The sequence below is a fragment of the Orcinus orca genome, chromosome 1 (genome assembly GCF_937001465.1).
Source record: "Orcinus orca chromosome 1, mOrcOrc1.1, whole genome shotgun sequence".
Lineage (NCBI taxonomy): Eukaryota > Metazoa > Chordata > Mammalia > Artiodactyla > Delphinidae > Orcinus > Orcinus orca.
In genome coordinates this window covers 122,259,700-122,283,075 of record NC_064559.1, presented here as the reverse complement: position 1 = coordinate 122,283,075, position 23,376 = coordinate 122,259,700, and positions in this window count along the sequence as shown.

The following is a 23,376-nucleotide window of genomic DNA, read 5'->3' as shown; positions in this document are numbered from 1 at the left end:
AGCTGTTAAGCTTGTGGGTGTTCCTTTGTATGTTATTAGCCATTTTTCCCTTGTTGCTTTCAATAATTTTTCTTTGTCTTTAATTTTTGCCAGTTTGATTACTATGTGTCAGCGTGTTTCTCCTTGGGTTTATCCTGTATGGGACTCTCTGCGCTTCCTGGGCTTGGGTGGCTATTTCCTTTCCCATATTAGGGAAGTTTTTGACTATAATCTCTTCAAATATTTATTGGGTCCTTTCTCTCTCTCTTCTCCTTCTGGGACCCCTATAATGTAAATGTTGCATTCAATGTTGTACCAGAGATCTGTTAGGCTGTCTTCATTTCTTTTCATTCTTTTTTCTTTATTCTGTTCTGCAGCAGTGAATTCCACTATTCTGTCTTCCAGTTCACTTATCCGTTCTTCTGCCTCAGTTACTCTGCTACTGATTCCTTCGAGTGTAGTTTTCATTTCAGTTATTGTATTGTTCATCTCTGTTTGTTTGTTCTTTAATTCTTCTAGCTCTTTATTAAACATTTCTTGCATCTTCTCGATCTTTGCCTCCATTCTTTTTCCGAGGTCCTGGATCATCTTCACTATCATTATTGTGAATTCTTTTTCTGGAAGTTACCTATCTCCACTTCACTTAGTTGTTTTTCTGGGGTTTTATCTTGTTCCTTCATCTGGTACATAGCCCTCTGCCTTTTCATCTTGTCTATGTTTCTGTGAATGTGGTTTCTGTTCCACAGGGTGCAGGATTGTAGTTCTTCTTGCCTCTGCTGTCTGCACTCTGGTGGATGAGGCTATCTGAGACTTGAGCAAGTTTCCTCATGGGAGAGACTGGTGGTGGGTAGAGCTGGGTGTTACTCTGCTGGGGCACTAAATTATTTATCCTACATTTTATGTATTTAAAATTTTTTTGGTTTTGTATTTTTTATTGAGGTCTATAAGTCATATGAAGTAAAATACACATAATTAATTAATTAATATTTAAATACACCCATTTTAATGTATCATTTTATGAGTGTTAACAAATACTTATAGCTGTGTAAACACTACCACAATCAGGATACAGAACAGTCTTATTACCCCTGATGTTTCCTAAAGTTCCTTTGTAGTCAGCCATTCCCACTACTTCCTAGCACTTGATAATGGAGAAGACTCTGTCTTTGATCACACTTTACCCAAGCTCCTTCGAGTCCTTTTCTTGACTAGACCTCATCCTTGGGTTTCCATATCCATCCTTGCACAGTCCAGTTTTAGCAAAAATCCTCCTAAGTCAGTTTAGAGAAAAGCCTCCCACATTTGGTAGATGATCACCCTGGACTGGCTTCAGCAAGAATCCTGTTAGGTCAGTTTAGCAAGACCTTTCCTTCCCTTTGACGTCTCCTCTTAGTAATTTTCCATCCACTGACCCATCTTCCCAACATACTCCTTGGCTGTAAATCCCCCCTGTTTTTGTTGTATTTAGAGTTGAGCTTCGTCTCTTTCCCCTATTGTAAATGCCTGACACTTACACCTATCACAATGGTCCTGAATAAAATCTTCCTTACCATTTAAACCAGTGTCAAAATAGTTCTTTCTTTAATATCATGCAGAGATGACTGTTCTGAGCAGATAACTGTTCTGTCCAGATAACTGGACTCTCACAGGTTTTCTTTTTTAAATACTCAGATATATGCTAACTCTTTATACATTTTATGTCCTGTATTCCATGCCATCCTTAACCTGCCTTTTCACTTTACTATATATGGTAAATATATTTCAATAACAATGTTCTTACCACCTTCTTTATTAATTATTTACATAATCTCTAGCAAAATTAATTCATGCATTCTTTCATGATTGCATATACTTATATTTCTTACTTAATTTCATTTTAACCAGTAATATAATTATTGTCACATGATTGATTCTAATATTAAATTGTAAATTCTTTGAAGACAAAGACTGAACATTTTCAACTTTATATCTCACAGAGCAAAGCTAAAAACATCATAATTATGACTCAGACTGAAAGGGTGGAGTTGAAAACAATCTTCTTTTAACCCTGTACTGAAGCCTCATTAGAATGCTATTTTTAAAGCGTGAAGATCACAGAGAAGTCTGTTATTACAGCATTAAAAGAAAGTGGATTTTTTCCAGCATTCCAAATTAGCCTTTATTATTAATCTAGTACAACTTTTATAGAAAAAGGAATTAAGCCTCAGAGAATTGAAATGTTGTATCCAGGTCAATTCAATGGTTATTGACCCAATCCAAATTGAAATTAACAAAGAATATTGCAAAATGTGTGCAAAATTTTGTCTTATGTATATATACATATTTTTTTTAATGGAGTGTGTTCATACACCCACACATACTAGATCTAAAACCTCAGAACACTTAGAGAACCACTGATCCATATTATTCCAAACATTTTCTAACCTATAGATAAACCATACATTTTTGTTGTTTGCTTGTTTTATTTTGTTTCTCAAATGACCTCATGTTGACCACCAAGGTCTCTGGATAGAGGCAAAGAAATGTCAAATTTTGCAGTCTTAAATTTAATTTTGTGATGTTTTCCTGTCTGTGAATTACACATTTTTTCATATTTTTAACTGCTTATTCCAAAGAATTATTTCTTTAATATATGAACTATATGTACCTATATTTATTTTTAATCTGTGAAAGCATAGCAGTTTAATAATTTTAAATAGCTGAAAAGCACACTTAAGCCTTAAATGTTACATGTAAGTATCTGATTTTGTCTCTGTGTTCCTCTGGAAGGAAATATGCCTTACTTTGCTTGCACAAGTTCTCAAATTATTCCTGACTCCTACTAATGCAGAAGCATTTGTCTGGCATCTTCTGTGACTGGGATTGCAGCTGGTTATCTATGGTCTGAAGGGCTCAAACTTGCAAACTATCATTCATGTCTTATAATTGTAAAGCACTTTGGTCTGGGTAGAAGTATTTATTATGCAACAATGCTCATCACAGGTTGGTTATAATTATAAATTAAAGAATTGAGACAAGTTTTCCAGATATTTTGACAGTTGTATCAAAATATAAACATTTGAATGTAAGCATTGTTAGAGGTGGTCTTAATGGCTCCTCCTAGCATCATGATTCAGTTTTGCTATCCCCCCTCAGCCTCAGTGACTGCTGCTTAGGTAGAGGAAAATTTGACAGTTAAGTGTGGACCTCAGTGCCTCGTTGAAACTGGATCAATGCAATTTCACTTCCAAATGTTGTGAGTTGTAACTAGAACTCAGACATTTTTATGTGTCTAGTATGGGTGCTGGGCATTGAAGGAGTCTTACCTCCCATTGTTCCAACTTCTCCAAAGTTGCAATATCAGAAATTAGATTTACATTTCTTCATTTGTTTACTTTTAAAATGTATACAAATAGGATTAATTTATTATTGGTTCAATTTCTTTAATTATTAATTCAAATTTATGGATTAAAATAGCAAACGATAAAAATGTATTATATTCTTATGGCTAGGCTTTAATAAGAGAATTTTGAAAATTATCTGAGTCTGTACTCCTGGGAGACAGTGATGGTTGAGAAATCCTGCCATCATTTTGCATCCAAGAAATGGCATATTTCAAAGAATCATTCTTTCCTGCTTGATTAGGTAAGACTTGCAGATGGTGCCCTGATTTACCTATGACAAGGCCAGATAAAAATCCTTCAAATTCCCATATTTTTGTCTCGTAGCCAAATTGTTTGTCCCTACTTACCAGTCTGAACAAAATACCCACTGACTGTGACTTGACTAAACTTTCCTTCCCCCAGGTCCCTGAATTTTGGGGTACTATTGATTTTAAGCAAGTATTGGGAGATTAAGCAAGTGTTGGAACATGGAGCAATCCCTATTTTCTGCTCAAAATGTCCTGTCATACTATCTGCTTAGCCCATCCCCCCAAACCCTATCCTTTCCATCTTTATTTACTCTGCCTTTTCTGCCTGACTTGTGAGATGCTTACAGATCTTTCCATAGCGACATTGTCCCTAATACAGCAGTCCACCTCCCCCTCTTGCAGTCATCTTTTGGAATAAAATCTCTCCTTATTTAAGTTTTTTTTTTTTTTTTTTTTTTTGCCGTACGCGGGTCTCTCACTGTTGTGGCCTCTCCCGTTGCGGAGAACAGGCTCCGGATGCGCAGGCTTAGCTGCCATGACCCATGGGCCCAGCCGCTCTGCGGCATGCAGGATCTTCCCGGCCCGGGGCACGAACCCGTATCCCCTGCATCGGCAGGCGGACTCTCAACCACTGTACCACCAGGGAAGCCCTCTCCTTATTTAAGTTTAACTTTGTTTTCTCCTTACCGAACATAACATCTTTTGTCCATTTCACTAGCTATTCAAAACAAATGAACTTTATGCTTAATAGATAAAGATAGGAAGTATGGCTTTTATATTTCAAAGAAAAAATCAATTTTTTTTTTTAGAAAATCCTGCCTACAGGACCTTTTGTGAACAAGGTAACTTGATATAAACTTATAATCAAGGATAGATTGGGTTCACCAAGCCAAGCTTAATATATCTGTCAGCTTTATTAAACTTTAGACAGGCTCCTTCCTGACTCTAGACCCTGATTTCCCTTTTCTCAAACCTTTTTTTTTTTTTTGGAGTATAATTGTTTTACAATGTTTTGTTAGTTTCTGCTACAAAACGAAGTGAATCAGTTATATGTATACATATATCCCCTCCCTCTTGGACCTCCCTCTGCCCCCATCCAGCCCATCTAGGTCATCACAGAGCACCGAGCTGAGCTCCCTGTGCTGTACAGCAAGTTCCCACCAGCTATTTTACACACGGTAGTGTATTTATGTCAAACCTAATCTCCCAATGCATTCCATCCTCCCTTTCTTCCACTGTGTTCACACATGCGTTCTCTACATCTGTGTTCTCTGACCATTTTTTTAGAAGACTTTGGTTGTAAATTCTTTCTCTGCCCCTTTGATATATATGTTTTTGGGTTTTTTTAAAGCCTCTTCCCAGAAATAAAACAAAGAAATGTCTTCTTCAAAAACCTAGGAGCCATCCCTTTGAAATATAAAAATCAAATAAGAGAGGTCCTCTATTACCTAGTCTCTGTGGGAGGGTAGGAATCTAACTTCCATAGGTGCTAAATAACAAACAGAGATGCTTTAATCACTGAGAAAAATATATACAAAATCAGAAATAACTCAATGGGCTTCACACATCCCATGGATTATCCTCCCTCAACAATGTACCTCAGTACTTTTTCACAACCACATCCTATCATTTAACACCCCCCACCACCACCTTTTATTTCAATGGCATTGGGTTCAGACTGTATTCTATTCAATTTCCTCTATTGCAATAGCCTTGAATAAAGTCTTCCTTGCCTGTTTGACTTTACCCAGTATAATTTCAGCCTTGGCAAGAATTTTAAATATTTTAAAATAAAAAGACAAATTGAAGTAGATACCATACGGAATCAGCCCTTCTTCTTTTGGCTGTAATAGATAAATCAAGCCATCCAAATATAAAACTAGATTTCCTTATTTCCAATTACATTCAAAGTTAAATATTACTCTATTAATTATACTCAGCCTTTAGCATAGTTTTTTGGTATATTTTGATATATTTAGTAATATTTATAATATTTACATGGACAACAAGGGTTATGGAAAACTAGAATTTTTTTTAAACTGATTATCTTACTCTTTAAAGCACAAAGCATTAAAGAGAAAATATTATTTTCTCTTTAAAATGTGCTTTGATTCCTTACTTACTTGACTATATGTTAATTGTGTTTCTAGGCTCATCACAGTGAAACCTACCCAATATGGGATAGACGTTTCTTGATGCGCATACCCTCCATATATATACTTTGATCATAACACTTTATTCCCTGTATTATGATCATTCTCATTCTTGATTCTTCTTTCCCTCACTTGTAATCAATTGTCAAATCCTCCTCTATAGCTTCCACTCTGGGTTAAATGCTCTCATCATGTCCTGTATACTGTCATCACATAGGGTGGAACAGATTATCCCCACACAGGGGCAGGCACATGGTAGAGAGGGACTGAAATGCAGCCTACAATTCACTCATCAAGCTATACTCCATGGTGTTCCACCGTGTTCAAGGAAGAAGAGCTGTCTTTTTCTAATTTGCATGAAAATGCCACAGGATACTGATTTCCCTGCTCTATATGCATCATGATAATATTTGTAAAACAGAATTTTAATTTTCTGCTTCCCATTATCCAAATCCTAATAAATTTTAGAGGAGAGTCTATGTGTCTTATTCATATCAGAATCCCAACATTTAGGACAGTGTCTGCAATACAATCTGTTAAATATATATTGGTTGGATAAATGAATGAATGAATGTAGATCTTTAAAAAATATATATATATATATGTATGTATGTATATTCCTACCTTTTCTCAAACAAACACTGAAATATTTTAACTTTCCTAAGTTTCATCAGTAGAAACAATAATGATTATATTTCATAATACAATAATGCTCTCAGACATATAAAATCTGCTAATGCCTTCCTCTTTTAAAATAATTAATTAATTAGGCTGTGTTGGGTCTTTGTTGCTGTGCATGGGCTTTCTCTAGTTGTGGCGAGCAGGGGCTATTCTTTGTTGCAGTGTGTGGGCTTCTCATTGTGGTGGCTTCTCTTGTTGTGGAGCACGGGCTCTAGGAGCATGGGCTTCAGTAGTTGTGGCACGCAGGCTCAGTAGTTGTGGTTTGTGGGATCTAGAGTGCAGGCTCAGTAGTTGTGGCACACGGGCTTCTTTGCTCCGTGGAATGTGGGATCTTCCCAGAGCAGGGCTCGAACCCATGTTCGCTGCATTGGCAGGTGGATTCTTAAGCACTGCACCACCATGGAAGTCCCTGCCTTCCTTTAATGGTACCAAATATCTCCAATTTGGGGCATGCAGTGTTGTTTTTATAGTTATTTTCCCTTTTCTCTTGCTGTCACATTGACATGTCTCATGGACATCAATGCACCTACTTATTGCAGCTTCAGTCATTTCTCTAATTTACTTCTAATGTGCTGTAGATTTGGATAACAGAAAATAAAACTGTGAGTGATCTAGGACTTAAGGAATTCTGTCTAATAAGGATGAAGTACAAGAGATTTGATGATAGAATAGTGTGATTTTGAGGGTCATAAGTGAGTTGTCTTAAAGACTTCTTTTTAAAAATATACAGGCATACCTCATTTTATTGTGCTTCCCATTATTGTGTTTCTTAGATATTGCATTTTTTATAAAGCGAAGGTTTGTGGTAACCCTGTTTCGAGCAGATCTATCAGCACCATTTTTTCTTTCCAACAGCATTTGCTCATTTCATGTCTCTGTCATATTTTGGTAATTCTTGTAATATTTCAAACTTTTTCATTATTTATAATTGTTATGGTGATCTGTGATCAGTGATCTTTGATATTACTACTATAACTCACTGAAGACTCAGATGATGGTTAGCAATAAGTAATTTTTTTTCTAACAATAAAGTAATTTTTAATTAAAGTATGTACATTGCTTTTTCTTACACAATGCTATTGCACACTTAATAGACTACAGTATAGTGTAAACATAACTTTTATATGCACTGGGAAACCAAAGAAAATTGTGTGACTTGCTTTATTGCAACATTCACTTTATTGAAGTGGTATGGAACCAAACCGGCAAAATCTCCAAGGTATGCCTGTTATGTCTTAGTTCTGGCCTTTCCTTGTCTTCTTTGTCTTCCTCATCCCATCCTCATCCTCTTTTTCCCTCTTATGGTTCATACCCTTATGGTTGTTGAAAATCTGAGTTGAAGATATGTGAATATTTGAGGCTTTATGTCTATTTTGGTTGTGGAATAAAATGTGTTTCATTAATTATCCTCAATACCAAATAAGGCCACTTTCCAATTATCCTTAACCAATATAAAACCATAAAAGTGTTCCAACAGAAAGCAAGTCTGGTTTATCCATTTCAGTGATACAACAGCTATCTGGCCCTGAATTTATATTCCTATCATCTATTTTATGTGTTCTCAGATGCAGTGCATTCAAATAAATTTAAATTCTCCCTGACAATGCAGGTGACTCCATATGACCCTATCTATATTTCTGAGAGGGTTTTTCAATCTTCACTGCGTTTATATTACCTTCAGGGTGTCTTTTTATCGATATATACGCGTACAGTATTACAAATGGGATTGTTCTTCCCTAATCCTTTGAAAGTTGTAGCCAATGAATATACATAATAACAAAATTGCGGGCATGGCTACATCTTACTGAAACACACATCTTTCAAATAAATGACACTGCTATATATGGTTGTTGTGAGTTATAGTCTACCCGAAGAGTCATCATTGAAATGTTTGCTCAGAGCTTATATCTGTTGAAGAATGAATTTCTGAAATTAGTTTTACTTGTCTCTTTAAGAAGTAGTAGAATTGTCCAGAGAAACAGAAATGTTCAGAGTTATAGCTTTTGGAAAATAGTGTGATATAGTTGAAAGAATATGCATGGGTTATATAATTCTGGATACAAACTCCCAAATTCAACAATAGCTCTGTGACCTTCAGCAAATCACTTAATCTCTCTGATCTTCAGTTTCTTTATCTTTCAAATGACTCATTTTATTTTATTCACATAGGGACATTTCAGAGTTTCTATGAGAAATAAATGAGATGACCTTTTAAGAACTAACTACATGGTGTGCTCCCAAAAATGTTACTTTCCTTCTCTCTCCATTTTTCTTTAAAGGAATCCGTGCACTCTGATGCTAGAGAAACATGATTTGCCAACAAAGTTAGACTGGAGTTTTCTTGGTGGCTGGCTCTAAGGATGTTTTTAAAAGTAGACTTTAAGGAACTAAGCTATCTATAGCCTGTGTTTTGGAATTCCCTGTTGCATGATTTAACTTAAGGTAACATTAGATAGCTGCTGACTCAGGCTAAAGGAAGCTCTGCCATATTCAATCTGTGGCTCCTAAGCTCCCCCTTGGGATCAATATCCGCTCACAGATGGGAAAGATAAAGTAAGTAAATGACAGATTTGAAAGTTTATTAAGCCTGGAAGTGGTAATCATAACTTCTGCCCGTTTACCACTGGCCCCACCAAGAAACAAAGGTGGATGGGAAATGTAGTTACAGCCTGGGAAGCCATTGCTAAGCACCAACTCTACTCTATGGAAGAAGAGAATAAATCATTGATCTAAAGCTAGCCCCCTCTTGTCTTCTCAGAGAAGCATTGAGGATTGCTCGGAAAAGCCTGTTGTGCCCTATTAAGTGGGAGTAACTGAGTAATGTCATCGAAGGAGCTGCATTCTAGTCTAAGAGGATGAGGAAGAACATAACCTTGATCAAGGAGAAGTAATTATTGTTGAAAAGAAAGGATGAGTTTGAGTTTAGATTGATACAAACTGATTAAACTTTTACCTACATCATTCAAGCCTGAGAAAAATTAAAAGCCATGTTCAGGTTCTTTAAAAAGAGATTTATAATTACAGTACTAAATGAATGAAGCAAATACATGGATCTATAAATAAATACAACAGCATGAAATATCTATACAGCTCTAGAAGCACCAAACAAACCTACTTTGCAAAACAAAATTGTCAATTAAATGTATAACTTGGCTAATCAAATTTATTTATAAGTAGGTGCTTTTGTTGATTTTGTACTTTGGGTTTACAGTTATGAGACTATATAATTAAAGTAATTGAATTGCCTAAAACAAATGATAATTTGTAAGTATGTTTATAATATATTTAGAATTTTTATTGCTCAAATTTGCTCTGTCAGCAAATAGCAATTCCTTGACCTCAATAAGAGCTAGAATCCATATGGTAGTGATTGGCCTTTTAATAATTTTAGCCCTGATCTCTGAGCTTAAACCAGCTCCTTATCCATTTCCTTAGGGTATTTCCATTAAGAATTTTACTGGCATTCCCAACTCAACATACAATAACCAGCACAACCAAACCTCAAAGTGTGTGCTAGGCTAGAGTGTACATCTTCTTCAACCCTCATTTCTAATATTCCATACATCTTTTATAATATCTCAGGAAACTATCTTTCCCTCTGCACTCACACTGTCCATTGTCTTAGATCAAATTGTCCTTATCTCTAAAACCAATTAATGTGTATGTTTTATTTTCTGCTTTCCACTCTTGCCCTCTCCAAATCAGGGTTCTTATCCAAATCATGGTACAGAAATCGGATCCAATTGGATTAATCATTAACCTGATCATGCCACATTCTGCTCTTTTTATTAAAGTTATTCAATGATCTCCAGTGTTTATAGGATAAACTTCAATCTTCTAAGCAAGCTAGACAAAGATTTACATTCTAGCCTCTGTTTATCTCTCAAACCTCATCTTTACATAATTACAAAAATTATAATAGCTATTTTCTACCAAACGAAACTTCAAGAAGTCTGTAAGTATTTGAAATTGTGAACTTGTTGTGAAAATGTTACACAATCTTTTATGGAAGAAATATTTTGGAGTATAATTATATATATAAGGAAAAATGTGAAGGTGATATCTGTTTAGGAATGTATATCACACAGGCAATAAAATAGTGAAATGAAAGAATAGAACCTTGTTAAGATTATGTATGTAACCTGATTTTATTTTCATTTTGAACAGAGAGTATAAAAAAAGAGTTAAAAAAATAATTAAGCAAATTTGATGTACAAAATTGTGGGAAAGAGTTCAGAACATGCCACTCCAAAATATGCCACTTTGGCATATTTGTTATTTTCAGCTAAAGGCACTTGAAAAATAGCAGATACAGAAAGGTGCTTTCTGGCCTCCCTTTTCTTCCTAAAAATATGTCATAAAATTTCCCATGAAAAAGGTGGCTTACCTTTAGCAGAAAGAGAAGAAACGTTCTTATCACAAGACTGGGAGTGGATGCTGAAATGGATTTGTACTAAAATAATCCTTATCTTCCATTAGATTCCACCATATATTTCCTAGTCCCTGTCTCAAAATTTACTGCCCCTAGTGTAAGCCCCTAGGTATTGTCACATCCTCACAATTTATCACTCTTTGAGCTCTTGAGCCTAATAGCTTCTTCAAGTCTTCATTTTCCTTTAGAAGCCTCCTTTGTGCATATAAAAATGTTACACAAAATTTGTATGCTTTCCTTCTGTTAATCTGTCTATGTCAGTTTAATTCTTGGGCCCAGCACAGAACCTAGGAGGGTAGAAGGCAGATTTTCCTGCCTTACTGGGCATATCAATGAACAGCGTTAAGAAATGCAAACTCTGAAACTCAGGAATAAACAACTGCATGGCTGCATTAATTTACATGATGCCTTTATTTCCAAGACATACGTAGATAATGGGCCTCCTACATAGGTAGGGAAAAGGGACCTTATTCTCTATGGATCTTCTCCCTGAGATGACCCCATTGCTGCATATAGATGCAAGGAAATGAGGCCAGGTATCGTCACGTTTACCTTTAACAGCTGGGCAACGAGCTGAGTTTCTTCACCTGTCACTAGTCATATACATCTAAGTTTGTGACCCTGAATCTCTGTGTATGCAACTTTAATTTAAAAAAAATGGATTAAAAATTATTGGCAAGATTGATGTGCAAGTCCAGTAAAATAATATAATGGCAATATAGCATAATATAAAATTTTTGATGCTTTAAAGCATGATACTAGTTAGCATTATCCATATGACCAAGCTATTATTCTTATCACAAAATTATTTAACCATCTCCTTAAATAGAGAACTATAAGGCATTATATGTTTTTGATATTATGGAGAAATTAAAAATAATATTCCTGTGATTCTTTCCTCACCATGGAATGGTAGCCATTTGACTGCTATAGTAGAGATAGTAGTGTAAAAGTAGGGTTAAGTGATTTCTTTGAATGCACTAGTGTTGCTAACATTTCCAAAATATATCCAGAAATCATTTTGCCACATACAGATTACATATTTTAAGAGAGAGAGAAGAGTGAAACCAATATTTGACTAATAGATTACAAGTATAATTTCAATAGGGGATTAAAAAGTGGAAAACTTCGAGTATCTATAACAATGGATAGATTGTTATGGTTTGACTTGAAAATTATTGAGTCAATTTACAATCCAGACGATATTTCCAAGGACAGAAGAAATCTGTAGGGAATATAGGGAAAATCTGCAATAAATTATGCTTGTACTAGAGATTTAATTAGAAAATTTTATCTAAAATCTATTGGAGTTTTGCCAGTTAGTCATTAGGCTTTATCCTTCTTGGAAGCCATCCTAAAACATAATGCTCTGATCCCCTGCAAGATACAGAGTGACATTCTGAATGTAGAATATTAGAGTGAACATTCAAGCACATTTTTCAGGTTTTAAGAACTTTGTAAATTTCTCTGAATAGTTAGCAAATTGATGTCAAAACCAGTCTTCTTTAGTCCCTTTTTTACTACAACCCACTCCCAATTTATCATCCTATTCCTAGCAAAAGTATCATTCTACATTGCTAAAACAGATCTCATCTATGCTTTACATGGAACTCTTCATATGATCCCCAGTACAGGATGAACTCAAGACAGTGAATGTTGTGTCCAAGGCATGCCACTGTCTATTGCCTATTTAATAAAAGAGGAATCTTTTTTTAGGTGTCTTGCAAGAATTTTATGTCCCCACTCTAGAACTATTACATTAGAATACCTCAGGTTGCCCAAGACTCTTCAGTTTCAACAAATTCTCCCTGCCTTTTCAACATTTCCATGGAGATTTAACATTTCTTTCCTATCAGTTTCCAATGCTTTTCATGTATGTAATATCAATTGTATTTTCATTATTTGTTTACATGGCTTTATTTATTTATGCAGTGTCAATTGTATTGCAATTATTTGTTTATACAGCACTTACTGGTTTATGGATTACCTAGTAGACTGTGAGATATGTCAGGGAAGAAGTAATTATACTAATTTATGAATATTTGAAATAGAGCAAACCTAGTGTGTGAAACAAAGTGTGCTTGTTGAAAGACAGAATGGACCTAATACAAACATGGATGTGTAAAGAATGACTGGAAAAAAAAGAGATGCGTTTGAAGACCACAACATATAAAATATTGTACAAGTGGTTAAAAGAATAATATATAAATAATATTATAAGCAAAACCCATTACATTGTATTAGAAAATCTATGTTGAGAGAATAATGGGAAATATGCTTGGAATGATGGGCAGCATAAAGTGAGATCAGGAAAAGTTTTGAATGCAAGCTTGAAGAATTTTAACTTTAACCTACACAGTAAGAAACTACTGAGGGGAAAATAATAGATTGAAAACAGTATTTTAGGGAAAAATAGCTACTGTAGCAAAATATATATAGTGTGATAGTGTGGGATAAGTTGGACACTAAAGAAAACTTAGAAACCACCATAATAAAAATTACTCTTATCATCTTGTATCATCTTATCAAGTGATAGACCATTCAGAAAACAGCTACAAAATTATATTATGATCTCATATATATGTCATAAGAGCACTTTAAACAAAATACTATCAACTTTTAAAGAATTAAAAGAAGAGAAATTGCTATCAATTTGTAAGCTTAAAGAAACTTCTTGCAAGGGATCTTGAAGGGTTAAAAATATTTTTAATTAATATTAGAATAATGTTTCATCATTTGACTTATGCATAGTAATTATGAAAATATTGGAAAATTCAAAAAAAGTGTTTTCCATAGGAAGAAAGAAAAATAATTACCCATACTCTTGAGAAATTGACTAGGGAGATAAGGTGTTTATTTACTTAGGTCCTGTTGATAAATTTGAACATTATGTAATTATATTTTCAGCAAGAATGTGAGTACTATCAGCAGGGGGAAGGGACTATCTCTTTTGTTTATATCCCAAGAGTTGTAAAACAGATGGCTAAATGTATGAAAGAAGTTACAGTTCATGAAGAGACTAAAGATGTAAATTAAAAAGAATGTGAACAAATGAAATAACAAGGTCCTAGAGGAGATGGGAACAGAGATTTGCAGAGTAAAAGAATGAACTTTAATAAGTAGAAGGAATTTTTCCTTCTTTTATATGAAAGGAAGAGGGGCATTTTTAATAGTATTGAGTGTGCTTTATTGAAATGAGTGGATAAGTAATCAAATGACAACAAAATAATAGACCAGTAGAAAAAGAGTTAAGAAGCAGGAGTACTTCTTTGAAAGTATTTTGGAAATGGAGATAATATACTGATTTTAAATGTTGGACGTGGAACAGATTCAGATGAATGCTGGCTCTCATGTGTTGTTCCCCCGTAACTGACTAAATTGGGACGAATCTAAAGTTGAGGTTAAAGAGGTAAGAGGTCAAGAGATTAACGGTATAGCGGCGTTTATCAAGTTATATAAGTTAGAAATGTCTGTAGGCAACTATCCTTTTAACCTATTTTGGTGAACAGAATATTTTATCAGACCTGAAAATTACCTTAAATATCACTTAGTCTGCCATACATACAAATTGAATTAACCTCCTGCTCATAAGATTTTCCCAGAGGCCAACCTGTGCAAACTTCCTGTCCAAGTGAGCATAACTGATTGATCTAGGGCCAGAGATCCTTGACTCAAGAAAGGCAGGACAACCTCTTGAGAACTTGTCTTTAATGATGGAACATAAAGATTCAGTAACTTATAGACCTGAAAAAGTTAATGATGGTACTTGAGGAGGATGTCTATGAACACTGACTGATAAAGCCAGTGGATGTTTGTTATTTGCAGCCAAAAGAGCTGTAACTAGTAATCATTTATGTCTGAAGCTATCTAAAAATAAAATATGAAGAGATTTGCCCAATTCCATACATTGCCTGGGTGACAAAGCTACAAATTTATAATGTTAAAATGGCCATTAGAAATTATTATAAATCATTTTACATAAGCGAATTTTGGAAAAGACTAACAATAAGTAACAACTGGATTAGATCTGCTTTTTAGATTATTGCCATTTTGTGAAACCTTAAATAATTCATCCAGATTTGGTCTCTCCTTTGGGATCCATAACCCAGCTGGAATACTTAATATTCATTGAACCGGAACACCCATAAAAATATGTAATCAATATTGCTAATAAAATTTATATATTATCATTTATTTTACCAACGGAATTGATATGTCAATAATCAGATGGAAACAGAATGTATGTAAAAGTTTATATGGAGGAGAACTAGCATTTATTAAAGGTTTATGAATACCAGGTTGCCTACTACGTTTTAACAGTAACTGACTAAGCCTCTGTGTTTTCTTTTGCACATTACTCGGAAGGATTCTGGAAATTTATTTATCATCATTTAAAAGAAGTCATTTAGTAGTTTTAGTGTGACAAATATCACTCATTGACAACAATGTTTATTTTTAAGTTGAGCTGTATGTTGGTTACTTTTTAAATAATGCATTTCTTGAAAAATATCTATATTTGAGGCAGTTATGTGTATATATGTATATTTATCAGCCTTTCTATTTATCTAAGTATAATACATAACATGAGCTTGTGTTATGATGAGAAAAGTAGAAATAAAATCTAGTTTTGAAGCTTTAAGCATGGAAACTGTATCATACTGTCCAGTGGACTGTTGACACGCAGCTTGCTGGTTGGCACAAGAACAGTTATGGATCTGTTGGAGCAGAAGCTCCTTCAGATGAACACATTGAGCTGAATTTTCGACTGTAAAGGTGTTTAGGCTGTTTCATATAGAGTACAGAGTATCAGTGAAAGATCTGCAGCTGTAAGAATTATCTAGGAGTCAGAATTCTGAGCACATAGAATGGGTACTAAATGAAACTTTGAGACATAGCGAGCTGTTAACTAACAGGATGAAGACAAAAAATAAAAATCCAAAACCTGAAGGACAATTAGATGAAGAAATGTCAGTTAGTTCAGAGGTAATATGTAAGATTTGCTCTTTGAGGAAATGGGCAACTGCATCTGTACCTGAAGTACAGCCTAGCAACTGAAAATCACTCAAGTAAGACAACCAGAGTTTGAATTATGTTTCCTGGGTAACCTAATTAATTTTCAAATCATGCCTCAGGGGGTTGTTGTGAGGATTAAAGGAAGTAATATGTGCAAATTTGTTGGCATATTAAATATTTTAAAATACTATTGTTATTATAATTGTTGTAATTGTTATTATTATTAGCTGCCTCATCTTGTTTTCAATAAGACAACTCTTAGTGGAGCATGTATAAAGGATGTGACTTTCCATTATAATCCTCAGTAAAATCATTGACAATGATAATTCTACTTATTTCGTTTCACACACTTAGTATTCCTCATGGGGAAATGGAAAGACCCATGGACTAGAAAACTGAATAAAAGCTCTTCAAATAAACAAAATAGTGAATTGTTTTTCAAAGATCTCAACTAGATTCTTCCTGTCCATAACACTTAAACCACAGCTTTTAATTGAATGATGACATACAGCTGGTGGTAGCTCAATAACAAAAGCATTGAAATACATGCCCTATTAAGACAGTCTTTATCCTAAGAACCTCATTTATTATAATTCATCTAAAAACCTCTGCAAAAATAAATTATTATATTTTCTTTAAATAAAGAGTATTTTTGTCACAGTATACTCTGAAATTCTTGAGACAATATTTCATAGACTCTTTTTTTTTTTTTCTGTATGATGATGGAGATCAACAACACCAGAAAACAAAGGAGCGTGGGGGACAAATGCATTTTTAAAAGTAATGTGGATGAAATGACCAGATGGGTATAACTATAAGGCATTGCATTCTTCCTACATAAAACGACCTTTGATTGAAATGAGTGGTACAGTCCTTGAATTCGTTACCACTAATAAAACCAGCACTAAATAATACTAAATTTGACACTGTTTGGCTGTATTTTTGGGAGATAGCCCCTTTAAGCTTTCTTTTTCTTGTCTTGTTGTTTTGATGATTCTCAACCACAACTCTCACTTCCAGTTTCTAGTCTACTAATACTAATGCACAATTACATTAATTGTTCCAGTTTACATGTATTGATGCCCTTTATAAATAATGTGTTGAACCAAAGGAGAAACTCTAATAGTGGGAATATCGATTTCTATGAAGAACCTTTAGGATGTGAGGTTGTTCTTATTAGCACCCCTCAACTTACTGCATTTTGGTAGCTGTTGATAGTTTCATCTCCCTAGCATTGTTCTTATCTACCATTTTGGAGTAGATCATAGACCCTTCTCAGATGGCCAGAGATGCCATAGCCATTGCTTTAAGATGTTGTTTATTTTATTTGTATCATACACTCTAAGAATTTAGTATGTCCTAATGTTTATCAACCAATTTGTCATCTATAATTTGTATTAAAGTTTTCAGTGTTCATGGTCTCCTCATTTTTCCTTATGTAATGAAAATAGTCAATTATGAAATTTGTGAATTTTTTCTACAATACGAAGTTTGGGAAAAGCTATTTCAAATTGTTTGGTGGGAAAAAAAGAATTAAGAGGAGCTTTTATTCATTGGTAAAAGATATGAGTAAGGAATAGCAAATAATGAATAAAAAACATATTTGATAAGCTAACCACAGATACTGAGCTCCTAGTTTGCTTTGTTTTTTAGAATGCTGATTAGTTGGAAAATAAAATGAGACCTGAACCAATAAGATGAAGTAATATGGTACTGGTATAGGAGTATAATTTTGCCTATTTAAATAGAAATAAGAGTTATTATTAGAGCAAGGAAAATGCAAGGGCACTGCTACTACTGAAGTTAACATTAGCCTTATCTGTATCTTTAGAAATATAATTAATGTAAGGGTGCAGAAGAAAATAGATGTGATTTAATAAACCATTATCAACATTCTAAACAAGCTTAACCTCCTTATCTCAGTACTTCTGATCCCCAGTGCTGTTCCAGAAGAGATGATACAATTCGATATATTGCGGTTGCAGTTGTAAAATAATTTTAAGCAAAAATGTCATAGATTAAGTCCGTAAGTCTAAGATCAATGATCTCTATATCATGCATGCCATTGGGAAGTCAAGACTCCTGGGATTCACATTTACCAGGTTCTTTTTTAGACAGTTTCATTTGTCCCCTTTTGAGTCCAAGACCATCCTTGGGAGCCCAAATGTCTCTATTTCTCAGTAAACTTTACTTAATCTGCAGTGAATTGAGATAGGTTGGCATTCCCATACAATAACATTGTTGCCCCTCTCTGTATCCATATCACAGCAGAAAATAATTAATACACACAAAATGGGTAATTTGAGGAGAGTACACTGAAAGGATTATCCCTATATGGGCTAGTTATAGTAAAACCAAGAAAGAGAGTGCAATATGAGTTCTAGTAAGCAGAGAAAAAGGGCCACAGTTATCCTCACGCCAAAAGTGAAAATGGAAGGTTGAGGTTATCAGAACCTGAAAATAGGAATTCTTGTGGAGAGGGGGGGTCGTAAATGGAAAGAAGACCTTGGGATGAATAATGCAGTCAGCCCAGGGGACCCCAGAAGAAAAGATGGTAGACCTAAAGGAAAAGCTCAGAAAAAGGAAAGAGGAAGCAATCGCCATACTGGTTTAAATAAAAATTTCTCAGACCAGGACTAAACATCAGATTTTTCTTAAATGATGAATTATGTATCAATTATTAAAAACTTCTGATATTCAAAGACACTAATAAAAAGGAATAAGCAATCCATAGATTGGGAGAAAACATTTTTCAGTGTTTATATTTGACAGTTTGCATCCCAAATATGTAGACTTCTTAAATCTCAATAACAAGGTAAATCATTCATTACAAAATGGGCAAAATATTTAAACAGACACTTGACAAAAGAAGATGGCTGATAAGTGCATGAAAAGATGATCAACAGCATAAGTTTGTAGGGAAATGCAATTAAAACTGCAATGAGATACTGTTACACATTTGCAATACCAAGTACTGGTGAGGATGTGAGACATCTGAAACTGATAGGAATGCAAAATGGTATAACTATTTAGGAAAATAATTCGGCAGTTCCTTATAAGATTAAAATTTACTATATGATCCAAGAGACATTTACTATATACATTACTATATTTACCTAAGAGAAATAAAACATGTCACACAATGCCTTTGCATAAGTGTTTACAGCAGTGCTATTCATAAACACCTCAAACTGGAAACAGTTAAGATGTTCATCAAGTGAATGGATAAACAGATTGTGACATATCTACACTATAGAATACTACCCAGCAATAAAAAAGAGCAAACTACTCATACACAGTAAAGCACTGATGAATCTCTGAAATGTACTGAGCAAAAGAAACCCAAACCTGTGTCCTGTGACTGTGAAAATATGTATACAAAATCTTTTTTACCCTCCTCCTACTAAAAGATGTGGTCTAATTCCAGCTAACAGCCAGCATTAACCACCAGGCCTGTGAATGAGAGAATGTTCTGCCATATCTACTTTTGTAGAAGAAAAATTTATGTCACTGCCACCACTGTGCTAGATGTTCTCTGGTTTTGGCCAAGTCATACCTTCTCCTTTATGCTACTGTATATTTTTTCCGCATTGGCTTTTAGTTAGTTAGAGTGACCAGCCTTCCTGGTTTTCCTGGATGTGTGGTTTTCAGTGCTAAAACCATCAAAGTTCTAGGCAGACTGGGATATCTGGTCACCCTAATACACTTAAACTGGAAATTTACCATTCATAGCCCTGGTTCTGGATGACCTGTCTGAGGTCATTCCACAAATTGTACATGATTATACTTAATTTCTTATTCCTGATTAGTGATGGTAGGACTCCTTTTCCAATTTATATTTTTTCCACATGGTTTAGAGTTGATGTTGATTTCCTTTTCTAAGCCACTGTCTTGCCACCTATCCTTACTCCTTACCAGTTCTGACTCAGGAAAATATCACTTCCTGATCAAAGTGAATATGAGGCCCTTCAACCTGGTACCACTGTAGTAGGTATTACTCCTCTCTTGAGTGAGAACTGAGTCACTTCAGACTCTGCTTCCATTCAACTACTTTTGTGTCAGCTCCTGCTTTCACAAATACCAATATTCCACCAAGGCCCTACAATTTGGTCCTGCTCTACATTTCCAACTATCTCCACCACCTCAGTAACTCTTAGATCTGCTTGACAATTCCATGACTGTTTTCACCTGGGTCTCATTTTCCCACCACTGCTTGTAGAGTGCTTTAAAAGTATTCAAACAAAATTACCCTTGTTCTTTCTATTCCAGTATGCCTCACAAAAGCATGATTCTCTGGACTCTCCTGGGCATTTCAGAGCCTCTTTGGGGACTCTTAAATGCAGCTACTTTACTTTAAATAGCTCTATTTGTTGTTGCTGATGCTGTTAAATGCCACATGGTTTGCTGGCTAAAAGGTGTCTCTCTTGTCCTTTGCAAAACACCCATTGCAGAAACATCTTCCATTTTAGGTTATTATACCACTTCAAATCAATATTAAACTGAATGTCAACATAAAAATGACACCTTTCAGAATATTTTCTGGATTTAAAAAGCTATTTTAATAGCAAAGTAAATGTATAAATCAGGCTATCATAAAAATTATAAACACAATTCAATATCAACATTTATTGAATATTTATCATGTGGCAGACATAGTTTTATATATATATATACACACACACATAAATGTATATGTATACATGCATATATATACATGCATTATCTGTTACAGATTTCACATTTTAGCATCACCTTATGAGAAAGTACTAGTAATGTCTCCATTTTTTAGTTGAGGTAAATAAAGCATGAAGATACATGGAGAAGAAAGAACATGGAGTTTGAGTTTACATTCTGATTCTATTACCAACCTATTAAATATACCTATTATAAACTTGATCTCTTTGAATAAGATTTCTCTTTTCCATCCTTTCAGAACTTAATTTAGTCAAAATCTATGCCAGTTTCTTTAATCAAAGTCCACATTTGTGTAAATTTGCCAGGAGGCAGAGGAGTACAATATTAAAAATATTTTATAGCAGATATTTTAGAGTTAGAGTGAGCCGATTTTAAATTCTGGTTCTTTCACTAACCAGCTGTGAAACAACGGGGAAATTATTAAACATTTGAAGGGATCAGAGTGGCCTCATCAGTAAAACAGAATTGACTTGAGGAATTTTTGTGAGGAATTAAGTAAATAATTATATTTAATACATATATTTTATATGCACACACATATATATATATTTATATGTGCATGTGTCTCACAATATTATTCTAAACTTCAGTCCAGCCTGTAAGAATAGAAGGATTTTAATAATAAGCTGTATGCAGTTTTGTCAATTGATCATACACCATTGATTTCTTTTGAATTATTAACAAAATTTAATTGTATTCCTCCAAAGGAAGACTCATAGAATTACACTGAATTATTTTAAATTTTAGAAAACATTTATTGAAGATATCATTTTAAGTTTTAATTTGAAATTTTATTAACTTTATTATGTGAAAGAAACAGTACGAGACGTTATAATTATATAAATGATTCAGACATAATCTCTAAAATTCTATAAACTTATATAGTAGAACTTTTCTTATGGCTTTATTTTTATAAGATATAATCTTAAAATCACTACATAAAAAATTGAAACACAGAAATTCAGTAATTTTCACAAATTCATACAATGATTAAAAGGTAAAAACCTGACTTCAAATTCATAAAACACTTCTTCCCAGCCCATGCACAAGTAACTCAGTCTAATTTTGATTTGTATGTTATAAATATAGCATTTTATAATATCCATATTTAAAATGAGGATACTGAATCTCAATTGTATTGACACCACCCAAGGTCATAGGATTTCTCCTCTGTTTTCTTACTTGAACAAATAAATGATAGCCTGAAATAAAAGGACTTTTTTTGTTAAAGAAATTTAGGAAATATTTTAGAGTCTTTATTTGTTGACTCCAATTTAATCCTGTAAGGGTGGTTCAAAGTGTTAAATCTAAGGGACATCCCTTTACTTCTGAAGGCTGAGTCAAGAGCTGGACTGGGAGACATGTTTAGAATCTTGAACTTGGAATCTGCTGGCAAGGAGGAGGTTAGTTTCCTCTGACCTAAATGTCTTGCACTTTGCCAGTCCAAACAGAAGCTTATCTTTGGGAAACACCAAAATATAACATTAAACTAACTTTATAGCTCTACCTCAGGAATCATGAATGCACTGTTTACTGGTATATTTAAATTACTGTATTAAAAATAAATTTAGTTAGAAATACATTTATTTTATAATTCCCCTTAATGTCTAAGACCACTGATAATGAAGTTTTAACCATGAGGCTAGAGAGCATCATATGTTACCAGAGAATTTATTGGAACTTCAAAAAGTAAAAATTGCTAATATTATTATAAAGATTTTTTTTTTTTTTTTTTTTTTGCTGTACGCGGGCCTCTCACTGTTGTGGCCTTTCCCGTTGCGGAGCACAGGCTCCGGACACGCAGGCTCAGAGACCATGACTCACAGGCCCAGCCGCTCTGCAGCATGTGGGATCTTCCCGGACCGGGGCATGAACCCGTGTCCCCTGCATCGGCAGGCAGACTCTCAACCACTGCGCCACCAGCGAAGCCCCTATTATAAAGATTTTTTAAATTCTTACTTTGTTTCCTCATTGTCTATTTCTCTCATTCTAAAAGTTAGTCATCTTTTAATCTGTGGGATCATTTAAGTTTGCAGAACTAATTTAATCATGGTCTACAATCTATAGGACATACGTAGACCTACCTGTAATCCTGAAATCAAAATGTTATGTGATTCCAATCACAGGAATGTGAAGACACTTTGCTATGTTGCAAATTGGAAAAGAAGGAATAACATTCACGACTAGGTGTATAAAGAAGCCGGTTTTCAAGACAAGCCGGTTTCTCTTGTCTTGAAAAATTAAATCTCAAAATGTTTCACTTGTAAAAGAAGAATGCATTTCAATGTGCTGCCTTTTTCTATTAATAATAATGAGAAAGAAAATTAAGTTTATTTAGGATATAATTTCAACTTTAAAAGATTGAGACAGAGAAGACTTTTATTTGTATAATAAAGTTGGTATGAACTCATTTAGATACACCGTAGAGGATAAAGGTTAAGTTATTTTAGCAAAAGTCATTGTAATATTTGAAATCCTTAAAAAAAGTGTGTTGGAATTTATTAAGCTCTTGAGAATGGTGTTTTATATTCTGACTTAAAGTAACTAAAAAGATGTGGTTGTGACAGTACAGAAGTATGTTTTCAAACAGGACAGTAGCCTAGGGAATGACAACATTTGCTTGGCTAAGAGACCCAACCTAAGGGAAATTAAGTTGGTTTTTGGCAGGTATTTCAATTAATTAATTAATTAATAGCTCATATAATAAAGGACTCTAAACTTTATGTATAATAAAGGACTCTAGACTTTATGTATTTATAAGACCAGTCACAAAATTATATTAACACTATCTT